We start from the raw sequence: 12,540 nt of genomic DNA on the forward strand, positions 1-12,540 counted from the left end.
GGTCCCCGGAGTACAAAATCTGCATGCAGGAACACATGGGCAGATCCTTCAGTTCTCAAATTCAGTTCTGCTAAATCATAGGTGGGGGATTACTGAATAGGTTTTCTTAAAAAAAATAAATTCTAATTTAAAGTTGTAATTTTTTCCTACCACCAAAGAGCTGTCATCACTACACTAAACATTTTCTAAAAATCTCCAATCTGGATGGAGAGATTGGTCCATTAACCTTTAAATAGCTCTTTAGTTAATCCATTTCAAATTACAGATGGACATTTTCTTCATAGCAAATATTAATCATTTTTTTTATGTCAAAGCCAAGTTATGTTTCCATGGTTTACTTCAAAACTTGTGTATTTAGTTTATACTTTTAAATCCCACTGGACAAATCCTTGTCCATTTAGCCACATCTTGGTACTGCATCTTACTTCCCAAGTATTCACCATCAGTCATCGGGGAGTGAGCAATGTTACTACTTTTTAGGATATGTGTATTGCTGAACTCCTTACCTGTTCCTACACCTGCTCATGTTACTTTTGATTTATACCCTGTCCCATCTGCACTGGGCAAGCTGTGGGTCCATCCAGTGTAATGAAGAAGTTAAACTGAAGACAAGTACAGTGTGATTGGATACATCATGTACTACTGCCAAAGTGGTATTTGCTACAGTGGCTTCGCTGCATTTATGCTTTCTTAAACAAACAGAGAATTTGGCTATACCCACCAGTCCTGCTGTTTGAAACATGTCAGTGCTATCAGGTTCTCCTTGAAACCTTGTCTGAGCATACTGATACTAACAGTGGCAGGTAGTTGTAACAACCACATGATTAGACTGGTCCTGGGTCCTCCTGAGAGAGACCCTGCTTAAATGTTCTCAGCATCTAGTTTACATCTGTGCTTAAAAGACTCCTCCTGCCCTGCAAAAGCCCTTTAGCAATAGCAATCAAACCTGTAAATCTTCTCTGATATATTAGGCCTACATAACTGCTGCACTTGATAGAAGAATCTGAAATACCAAATTAATTTAGACTTAATATGAGAGAAGCCTGGAAAAACCTGATTGCTTCAACTAGAATTTATTTCCTGAATCTAGTGTAAGGGAAATGAATGTGGTTTATTCTAAAATTAAATGCAATGTCAGAATTAATTATACTAGCCAGACAACATAAATTTCAATTTGAGTGCACATACACACCCCACTGTACAGACTAATAAGACAGTCTAATTGGAGGAGGCACTATGTATATATTTAGGCATTAAAAATATTTAAAGACTTTAACTGGAACATTTCAAGAATGTGAATAAGGTGGATAAGAAAAGCCACTAAGGATTGAAATACTTAGTACAAGTCTCAAAAACTCCAGGCTGTAATAGTGAAACAGTTCATTCTTCAATATACTGTGGGCTTTAAAAACCAGTTGTTCACTATTTGCTGAAGCAGGTGAATACAGATAGAAAAACATGCTGAAAGTGTGAGGGCTGTAATAGCTTTAAACAAATTGGGCACCAGTATGTTGGCTTAATTAACGTTACATGGAGCTGTGCTCCCTATAAAAGACGTGACAGTGCAGCAGGACTGTTCACCATTTACCTAGTATCCCTGGTGGAAACCCAGGACAGCTGCCAGTACACAACAGACATGAAAAAGGAGATGAGATGGAGGAACTAATTACTTGACTTGGCTATTCAACTACAAACTGGGCTTTTTGTTTTGCTTTGTTTATAAGAGTGGAGAATGGAAATTCATACTTTTAACTTATCACATCACCTTAGTTTTGATATTCTGCAGGCATGTCTAGCACTGCCTTTATTGCAGCTTCTTCAAATCTGTGCTTTAAGTCTCTTTTTTCATGTTGAAGTACCTAATAATCTGCCCCTCTGAGATTTTCTGCTGCCTTGTACTTCAATACTGAATCACTGATTTTCGTTGTATTTTGGATGTTGAGGTGGATTTGCTTTATCATGTCCAAAATTTGGGTATTTCCCACACTCACCTATTCAAAAACAGAAGCCTTGAAAAACTCTTTGTATGCAGACTGAAGAATGGTACTGAAATTCTGCATCATTATAGTCTTCATTTCAAGGGTTTGCTCAGACTAAAAGCAGAATGCAGTGCCCTATTTCAAGCAGTACAATTGATTTTGAACTAATACTTTTGCCCAATCCTTGGATATCAGCTGAGAGACACAGCTAAAACCACATAAACTGTATTCCTAACTCTGCCACTGACACAATATGTAGCCCTAAGCAAATCATTATCCTCTCTCTATTTGCATCTTCCCATCCATGGGGGTTTGCCAGCTCAATAATGCATGAGTCTTTGCAAAGCACTCCAAGAGCCTTTGATGTACATAGCTTATGTGCAGGGGGATATTTTAAAAAACATAAACCAAGACAAACTGGAGACTAATAATTTCTGGACAATGTTTTTGACCCACAAAAAGCATTGTTTCCTTCTGTTTATTAGAAAACTGAAGTAAGAGGTGCAGGCATATGGAGATCCCATCATTCTAGTGACCCTGTAGCTCCCCCATTTCATGGTATCACACCCCTCCCAACTCGAAGTGATGGGGACAGAGGTCCTTACCCTCCTGTCAGTAATGTGACACCACAGGCCTCTTTCTTATCTGGAGTGGGATTAGGGTCCCTCTATCCAATTCGAAGAGATGAAAGGCAACTAGACCTTTGCAGTCAATATCTTCCCACGCTTTGACCAAGACCTTTGAGAGAATTCCTACCTCTCAGATCTGCTGTTACAGGTAGCGAAGACAATGTTAACCTAGATCTGTCTGTTTGATTTTTATTTCCTTGCAAATATGGGGGCTACTGTCTTCAAGCAAATAGGAGAAACCAAATTCTGGTATGTCATTAACAGTGAGGCAGGGGCCCTGAGCAACATGTGTCATGTTTTAATCCACATTCAGTGTTTTGTACTCTGATGGAACCAAAGTAGTGAATAATTTTATGTGTTTTGCAGCTCAGGAATTAAATTTTAATAATACATCTCCAGTTACACTGACATACTCTTACACACAAAAAGGATAAACCTATTTCTTTTCTATTCTGAGAGATACAAAGAGAATGTAAGATGTAAGATTAGAGGTAAGAGGGAGGAACAAAATAAAGCTTGCACCACTGGAAAAAAACCAGGAGCTCAACAACTCTGGTTTTGTGATCTCTGTGTTAGCAACCATCTGTTGCTTTCACAGCTTACAACAGCAATCGTAAGAGGAGGTTCTCACTCCCAACCATCTGTTTTTAGAGAGGAAGCCAAAAATAGACATCAGGCAGAGTTGCTAAAGGAATCCAACCTTCATGCAGTGAAGGGTAATCACTACTGCTGCCCAGAGGGTCTCAGTGAAGCAGAGTTTTGGAGAGCAAAATCCAGTGAAAACTCCAAGTTTTAACCCATTCCATATTAGGGTTTGGTAAAGACAGAAGTTCTCTCTCAATATGAACCGCCATGCTTTAAGTTTTGAAGTTCATTTCAGAGCTATCCTTCAAGACTGCATTTTACCATTTTCCTTCTTGAACATAAACTTTTATGTTTCACAAGGCCTCCTGTAATATTTTGGAAAGCATAAGAAATGAACGGTGACTGTTGTACCTAACACATACCCCAGGGACCTGGCTCACAGCTACCCCTGGACACATCCTGCCATCTCTCCCAAACTGTTTGAAATTAAAGGCTGATCTGCAGCTTTGCCTTAAGCACCAGGCAAAGCCTCTGAAAGCAACTGCCTACTCCAAAAGCACACCAGGAAACAGACACCCCGCTGAATCACCCTGTGGTTTCTGATTCTACGAGATGCCTGGGTGGGGGAGGAGAGGGAAGTGGCCTGTAGTGTCCCATGCCAAGGACAAATTGCTTCCCTGGCTAAAAACACTCTGAATTTTTTCAGTCTGGGCACTGTAACCTCTTGCAAGGAAGGAGGATGAAGTGTCCCCCAGGATGCCGTTTCCTGGCACTGCCACTCACAAGGCACCACTAATGCAGGACCATTTGGCAAGTGCAATTTGGACTGACACTGCATTGCCATAAAACGTCTACTTGTCCAATTCTGCGACCCAAGCTCTGCTACGCTGATCACTGCATTTGAATTTTCAGCTGCCTACATCTGTAGTCACTAGCTTTTGAACATGCAAAACAAGATGCAATGATTATTCCCTGGCTGCAAGGGAAAAGAGCACTACAGACCCTCTGTCTCTTCACAGGCTTCTGAGGATAGAGCTTGCATTGCTAAAGAAAGCAGAATTGTCCTGTTGTGGCTTGCTCACACAGGTTTCCCAGGGAGTGCAAAAAGCTGCTGATTTGGGCCCAGCATCTATTTTTAATTTATAGAAAAGGCTGCAAGAATGCAGGGTAAGTGCTCTTCCATTGTATTCTAAAAATGAAGTAAGCTGATCTAAATCCATTTCTGAATTCCTGTGAGGAGGACTGTTCAAAGGACATATGAATTATACATTGAAAAAGCCCAGGGTTTGTGAATTACAATTTTTTTTTAACAAAACTTTCCTTCTGGCATATTTGAGAATTGTGCAGCTGCTTACAGGTCTGAAAAGCTTTTCTGTATAGAGGGAAATAACTAGCTGGAAGATGGAGCCTAGTAAAATAGATTTTAGAGCACTAGAGACAAGGACAGAATATTTCTTTAATTATACCTTTAAGTGATCAGATTTGATCCTAGTCTTAATGCATGATTCAGTACTATCCAAATCCTACATTCTGCTGTGTGGTGATCCTAAACTAATTTCCTAGATGATCTGACAGCACATTCCCTCTCTCCTCTCCCATCACCACAGGAACTTCAACTTGCTGGCTTTGTTGTGGTTTTCTAAAAGTGAAAGTCCCTCAATTTTCTCTATAAGGCTTATTATTTTAGCATCTGTAACAACAGAACATAGATTCAACTGTTTGCAAGCAGTATCAGCAAGCAGAGTTTCACTTAAACACCTTCACTTAAAGCAGCTGGTTACCCACGGTGGATCTCCTAAGAGGTGGCAGAGTAACTGCCATGAACAAAGCTCCTTGTCCATGACAAATCTCAAGGCTGCTGTGCATTTCTGCACTGCTCCTTTCTCACTGTCAGTGACCTTATGAACAGCACTCTTTTCACACAGGATTTCCATTTTCCCCAAAAAAGGAATTCGTCAGTTGTGGTGACTGCAGTCATGAACAATCAGGACTTTCCATTCTTTCAGATACAGGCAAGGGCAAAAAATTGAATTCCCCTGGCACAGGAGATCTGGTCAGATCCTCTGCAGAACCTGTTCTTTGATAAGACAGGTTCTTTCATTTTATTTTCAGAGAAGAACATGACCTATTATCACAGGCAAAACAGCCTACAGAGTGTGTTTAATACAGTTATCCTTATCATATCAGGTATGTTTTAGTTTACTACCTATATAAATCCTGATCAGACAAGAAACTGATCAGTTAGATATTCCATTCCCTTTCACTTTTTACAAATAAACATCCAAAGCACATTCTTCAGTCCAATGTTGAGCAACAGCATTGTAAGACAGAAGACTACAGCTTCACAGTGAGTCCCGTCACGCAACTTCTCAGGAGAGTACCAGTGCCAGAGTACCAGTGCCATCATGTGACAACTGAATAAACATATCACAGTGAAAGAGTTCTGAGATTAAAGGAGTTCCAAAGACTCTTCTGCACCTCATCTTCTGTCAAGTCCCAGGTTGTCAGGGCTAACAGGTTCCATTGAGGAACATAGTAAAACACCTGACAATTTCACTGCAGCAGATGTTAAGGCAGTTGAAAAACTGTATGTTTTTTCTTTCTCAAGTGAAGAATTTGTAAGCCATCTCACTGCCTGTGGCTGGGCTATCTGTTGGTCATAATATTCCAGGTCAAGCCTGGCACCCATCCCTTACTGACTGCCACTGAATCCCAACTGGAAATCAGACCAACAAGGAACTAGCATTAAGCCCTACTGATGACCTTTAAGCAATCGTGGCTACATCTAATTTAGAGTGCAAGCTGCCTGAGGCACTTTCAGTCTGTGTTTTATTCATCTGCAGCAATATACTCACCTAGGATGCTGACAGATGTTCTTTGCTCTGGAGAATAATGCTGCCACCTGCATTTTTACACGCACACCAGCAAGTGCCAGCCATAGCAAAGAATTACCACACACGTGCCACAGCACGAATACAGCGCAGAGCAGGATTAAAATGGACTGGGGAGAGTAGCTGCTAACGTGTCAAATGACACAACCTCTCCAGAACTGCTCAAAGTGTCATGTCACATTCAGACACTTTTTTCACAACACAACTCCTCCAGTCACCAATCCAAACCAACAGACTGCTTATAAAACCACACAGCACAGCAGTAAAAAGATACAGTCCCCCTCCTCACTGCCCTCATTTTGCATTTTTGTCTCATTAGAGGAGGGGCATTAGAAAGTTAATTAAGTTAACTATTAATTTAGAGGTTTAAAAATAAAGTCCTGAAGTTCTGTCCCAAACATCCATGTTAGTGATGCTGGGGTTTGTAATTCACAATAACACTGCAGGATTTGAAATTAGTGTGCTTCATATTATTTCTTAAAGCCCAGGTTCCTGGAGTCTCTTATAAAGAAAAATCACTTCCTTTTCACCTTTAAATGAAAGATAAAATTCTAGTACCCCACAGATACAGAGAAAACTTGAATACACAAAGCCCAGAGGTTAAAAGAAAACCCACATGCTGCAAAGGGCAAGAACCATTTTGATTTCCTGGGGTTTTTAGGTAGTGGTGTCTGCGGATAGGAATAGCTGACTCATCATTTTGAATCCCTGGGACTGACAAAACCTTGGCATTGCTGAAGTAGGTTTTACATGTGTCCTCCATAAAGGAACTGGAACAAAGCTTACTGAAACCAGCAATAGGGTGCCTGCTAACACAAACCTTTGGATCAGACCCTAACACACTGGAAGTCCTTTTACACTGTAGGTCTGTGCTGTGGAGGCAGTACTCAAGTCTAAATGATATTTAGTTTGGTCTAAGGTGTAGTTTGGATGCTGAATCAGGAGTTAGGCTATAACTGAAAACCGCATTTTTTATACTTCTCTTATTTACTAAAGTATGAAGAGCTCTTTGCAAAGGAAACAGATTTCAATTGAGAAGTCTGACTATGGACCTGATGAAACTTCCCAGGGTCACGTATGTCCTCTATCAGAAAAACTCCACCAGCTCATGCCACCTTACCTAGTTGTCCCATTCTATCACTCTTGCCTCCTGCAGTACAGCTATAGATTATATGATACTTGACTAAGTGCAGGTGCACACACCAATGAAGTCAGGAAGTAAGAGGCTATGCAATAACATTGTGCTGGAAGATAATAACTATTCAGTATTCAGTGTTGCCTTTTTAGCTGGTGATATTTGGATAGCATTCAAAGATGCCACTGCACCTCAAAAAAATTATAAACGAGTAAAATTCAGGCAGAACTCTGTTACAAACTAAAGGATATCCACTGTTACTTAATTCGGGAAAAAGGGCTTTTTATTTGGCCACATAATCGAGGCTTAGGAAGACTTTCTCTAGGTCAATAGTTTCAATTAAAATGTGCTTTTAACATATCAAAAATTGAAGTTTCATAGAACCCCTCAAACTTGGTTTGCTTTGGGTTCTTTACTTTGGTCTGCCATTAACTTGCTGTTAATGTGGCAAAGACATTCTGGATGTACATTTTCAAACACATCTCTCACATTTGATTTTAACCTAAGTCAGTGTCACTATTCAGAAGTGCTGTGGGGCTTTTGGCACTTTGAAAATGAAATATAACTGTCTTGAGTTTCCAACACCTATTTAGTGGATGCTTCTGGGAACTCAGTGCAGCATCTCCCACCCTGTGACTCCCCATCTGGCAATAACAGTACCTACCTATCCTTTTAGAAAAGCTACCATGCTTTCGAAGTGTGAGTCACAGCTCACGAGGAGGCGTTTGAATACAAGCTTTGCACTGGGATTATTATTGTTGGAAGGCCATTTTTAAAAGCAAATCTGAAGGTACAAAGTCCCTTCCTTTTAAAGAGAAAGCCTGTCTTTGCTTAAAACCTTGTCTGGAGAACTCCAAACAGAGATTTTTAGCGCTGAGGCGCTTCACCCCCTCTTGCACTGAAAAACTTAAATTCCAACGAGAGCATCTAGGCATGTTTTTATTTTATCTGCACACATCCAGTTGTTAAATCTACGTGGCTGGCAACATCCTGAGGCACAGAGCAGCTTCAGCGGAGGCTGAGCTATTCATAGACCAGCACGCCGGCTGGGCAGGAGTGAGCTCATGAGCTCACAGCTTCCCAGCGCCAGCTGCCAGCTCGGCTGGGACATGTGAAGGGAGCGAGGGAAAATGCGTGTGGGAGGAGGGAGGCGCAGGGCGGGACAGAAAGGGGGCAGGATGTTAATTGCTAACATCTCATGTTTAGATCTGCCAAAATCGTGTTAGAAGTCTTGCTGTTTACAACTGCAGTAAAGTGTGGCAGGCTTTGCATCGTGTGAGACTGTGCTTTGCATCGTGTGAGACTGTGCCCTGGTAAGGGCAACTCAGAAGGAGCAATGTGCTCCGGGGAGGGAAATCTCTATTTCACAACAGACCAGTCACAATGACAGTTGCCTCTCAGCAGGTTACTGGAGTGGTACCTGCTAGACCAGGGCTACCTACCAAAGCCAAGACAAACAGCCAGCAAGGAGTATAAAGACTGCTGCTATTTATTTATAGCAACCACCAAAAGTTTGGTGACCACCCATTTTAATAACCACGGCTCACATACAGCTGAATTCACAGTTATAACCGTTTGTTTTTACACCCTGCCTTAACGCAGACACTGATCTTCCTAATATCTGACTTAGCATTCACCAGCCTGACCAACTTTGCTTTTAACATCAGGGCTTCCTTTAAAACCAAAAAATCAGTGTATCTGAATTAAGATGGCTACGACTGCAACTGGCGTGACCACTGCTGTCTGAGTTGAGACATACTGACCAGTGGCTTGTTCTGCTCTTGTGTTTAGCATGTTTTGTGGTACTGTTTTGGTGACAGTTGAGAAGGCACCGAGAGCTTCACTGTGTCAGACCTACAGCTTGTCCTGCACACATCAGGGCCTTTAAGGCCAAGGAACACAGTTTACCTCAGCTTTGCCCAGCCAGGCCACACTAGTATCACAACACTAAGTGATACTGATGGTTATAAATGTTATTATAAGGCACTACAACACAGTAATATTCACCATACCCCATTCTGCACTGCCCAAATGCTGGCTTGGTGTATTCAAACGTGTACCAAACAGCTATGCTATGCCCCAGCTTCTCCCCTCCCAGAGCAACAGGAGCAGTACAGGCTCGGCTACTGCAGCCCCCCATCCTCTCTCTGGGTCCCAACCATCCTTCACAGCAAAGAACAGGAGCAGAACAAGAATTCCACCTTTATGTGGTCAGCATATACTGGAGAAAAAAGGGATACCATAAATGAAAATCCCACAGCAAAAAGGACTGGCAGGAGGATGGACCCCAACTGCAATTTTAAACAACAGCCTTCAATACAGAGTGAAATCCCCAAAAGGTAATTCCTGTGTGTCCTCACACTTATCATTTGGGACATGGTAAGGGGACACGCAGCACACCTCTTCATCAGGGCTTACAGACGTTTCTGCAGAAGTGTTACTATCGTGAGAGCTGGCAGTATTACTTTTGATATTATGGAAGACCAAAATGATAATCACTTGTCATCGGTTCCAAAGCATTCCAACATGGTGATCTTACAGACCCCTGATGAAACCATGGTTCTCTTCCCAAGCTGATTTTGCCATGTACCCTGCTCAATGAAGAGCAGTACTGACATGCAGTTAGTCTCCCAGAGTAAGACAGATTACTACAAAGCCAAAGGCATCCAAGTATCAGAGCACCTCACACTGAGGTGATGCTCCCAGCTCCAGGCATTGCAGGTAGGTTCCACAGTTCTCATCTTCCTGGGGAAACCAAGACCCACTCAAAGCGCCCCCAGTCCAAGCAGCGAGGCTAAAGGGAGCTAGGAGGAATTGCTGGAGGAAAGGCACCAAATTCCCACCCGCCTCCCTGGCGCGGGAAGCTGCCTCCACAGCTGCAAACTCAAAAGGGCTCCAAGAACCTCCACTGGCCAGCAGCTGAACTGGCTATTTTCTGCTGTATTGTCAGCCAGAGAAAAACCTTCTTGAACTCACACACACCCAAACGCCTATGTATAAACTGAACTTTGTGAACCACTAGTGGCATTTTCCCTTGCTATATATAAGCAGGGAAAAAAAAGGCATTTTAATAGATTTGTTCTCAACCTACTTTAAACTCACAAAGATATGAGGCATTATGTCATCAGTATAGTTACTACATGTGATCCTGTGTGTGTTGTGAAGAAACGAGCTAGAAATGAGTACTGGATGAACTCAAAAGCTTGCAACTCCTCTGTCAAAGCAAAGTCTGTCACAAGTTGCTAAATACATAACCATGCAAATTAAAGAGACCCACACACTCTTAAGTCAGTATTTCAGGGCGATGAGCCTGCTGTGCAACAGCTATGAAACAAAAGGCCTTTAATCTTTGCTCTGCCACGAGGCTTCCTGCACAGATTTGGAGTAGGTCACTGTCTGAACCTTCATTTACCCCCTCACTCCTCTTTCCCCCAAGCTGAGATCTGTAGATTGCACCTACATACTCTGCCCAGAGCTGGAAGTATAAACATGCTGGAGATTGTGAACTGCTGAGATACCACAGTGATCGAGCACTGCCAAGTTTTGATAAAATGATACCATCAGGCCAGTATTTTACAGTAAAACTATGTGGTGGTGACAGAACTAGAAATAAAAGCACTCACATTTACTGGCACAGAAACCACGACTTTGGGCTGCAAAGAAACCATACAGAAGTCTGTGCAAGCAGCAGGCAGGTACCAGATGCAGCACGCTGTTTCCTCAACCAAGAGAAGGCATCACCAACTCACATCTTTCCTGCTCTTTACAACATCTATCTAAGCTTTAAAGTAAGGTTTCTGTTATCACATAGCTTTGGGAAGACAGGCTTGTCAGCATGCTCTCTGACTGGCATCTTCACACAGACCCCCCCTTGCAGTTGTGCTGGATGTTGGGATGTGGGCAGCCTCAGATGTCCACTTGTTCCCCAAACATGCTGAAGTGGGATGCAGATAGTAGTAAAGATTTTATTAGCAATACACGTCTGACTAAAAGGGGAATTTTGCCAAGACCAGATATATCTGTAAAGGTAGCCTTATTAAAATACCCTACATGAGCTGAGGCTCCTCTGAAATAGGCCAGCAAGATCTGCTCCTGGGTACCTCAAAAGCTGCTCTGTAATTTACACTTAAGATTTCAGCTTTTCAGAAACCAAAAAAAAAAAAAAGCTTACCTCAACTGTTTACATGCCTGGATATACAACTTCACACTGAAAAGCTTTTCTTAGTACAACAGGAATAACTTTGCTAGCCGTTGGTTGCAAACTGGCCAGTTTACCCTACTGACTTCAGAGGAGGCCAAAGGTCAGTTGGGTTTGTACTCGGCACATTCAGGCAGAGTGGGATACCACAAAACCACCTTAATTAACGGTACACAGAGCTAACAACACACACTCCCATTAATAGCAACAAGCCAGCACAAGCAGTTTGAGATAGCATCCCCAAATAAACTATGCATATGTATAGTAATGCTAGGGTTGCTTTCACACTTTGCAACGCTCACTATAAGAAAAAATTAGCTGTGTATTAACCACACTCTTTATTTGTCGGAGCACTAAATCCTAATTTTCTAACCTACTTCAGCAGTATTTTACATGACATGTTTTGAGCCAATTACTATTGAAAAACAGGACTATGACAGTAATAAGAAATGCAATTAGTTGGCATGAATTTGACTAGTTTGTGTTTACGTCAGTGAGACAACCACGAAGTCAGTCTTTGTGGGAAGAGGCTCAACCTTCAGGGTATCAGCTTTCTGGAAATGGGGCTGTTTCCTACAATTCCCATGGAATGAATTTTATTACTGATTTCAGGCCTAACAAAGCTATAAAACACCGGTTAAATGGTGATTCCCTTACTTAAGGCTACATGCAGATCTGAAAAGGTACAGTGATTCAGGCAGCAGTTGTTCAATTAAGCATAGGAATAACACGGTTACAAATTACAGCTTCAGTCTATGTGAGTTCAGTGAGATTATCTCAGCGGTTGCTCCTTACAACAAGGAAGCATGTCTGAGGTCATGTGATACCAAAGCACATGCTCAAGCTGCAAGAAGAAGTTTTAATATAAGGAATACACAACTTCACAGAAACCCATGCAGCATTTCCGTACATGCTCCTCAGCTCCCTGCGAGATGCCTGCACCTCCCCGGGTCAGCCCCTTCACAAACTATTTTGTCGCCAATAAGGCATCCCCAGTGGGCTGGGAGTACTCTAACCACGGACAGTGCTTGGCCCGAGGCTGATGCTACGCAAATTAAGCTAACCTAGGGGTGACTTGAACCACAGGGCCCTTTATAAACCACTACACCAGCCACCCCTCCAA

This window comes from Acanthisitta chloris, unplaced genomic scaffold (assembly GCF_000695815.1).
Source record: "Acanthisitta chloris isolate BGI_N310 unplaced genomic scaffold, ASM69581v1 scaffold25808, whole genome shotgun sequence".
Lineage (NCBI taxonomy): Eukaryota > Metazoa > Chordata > Aves > Passeriformes > Acanthisittidae > Acanthisitta > Acanthisitta chloris.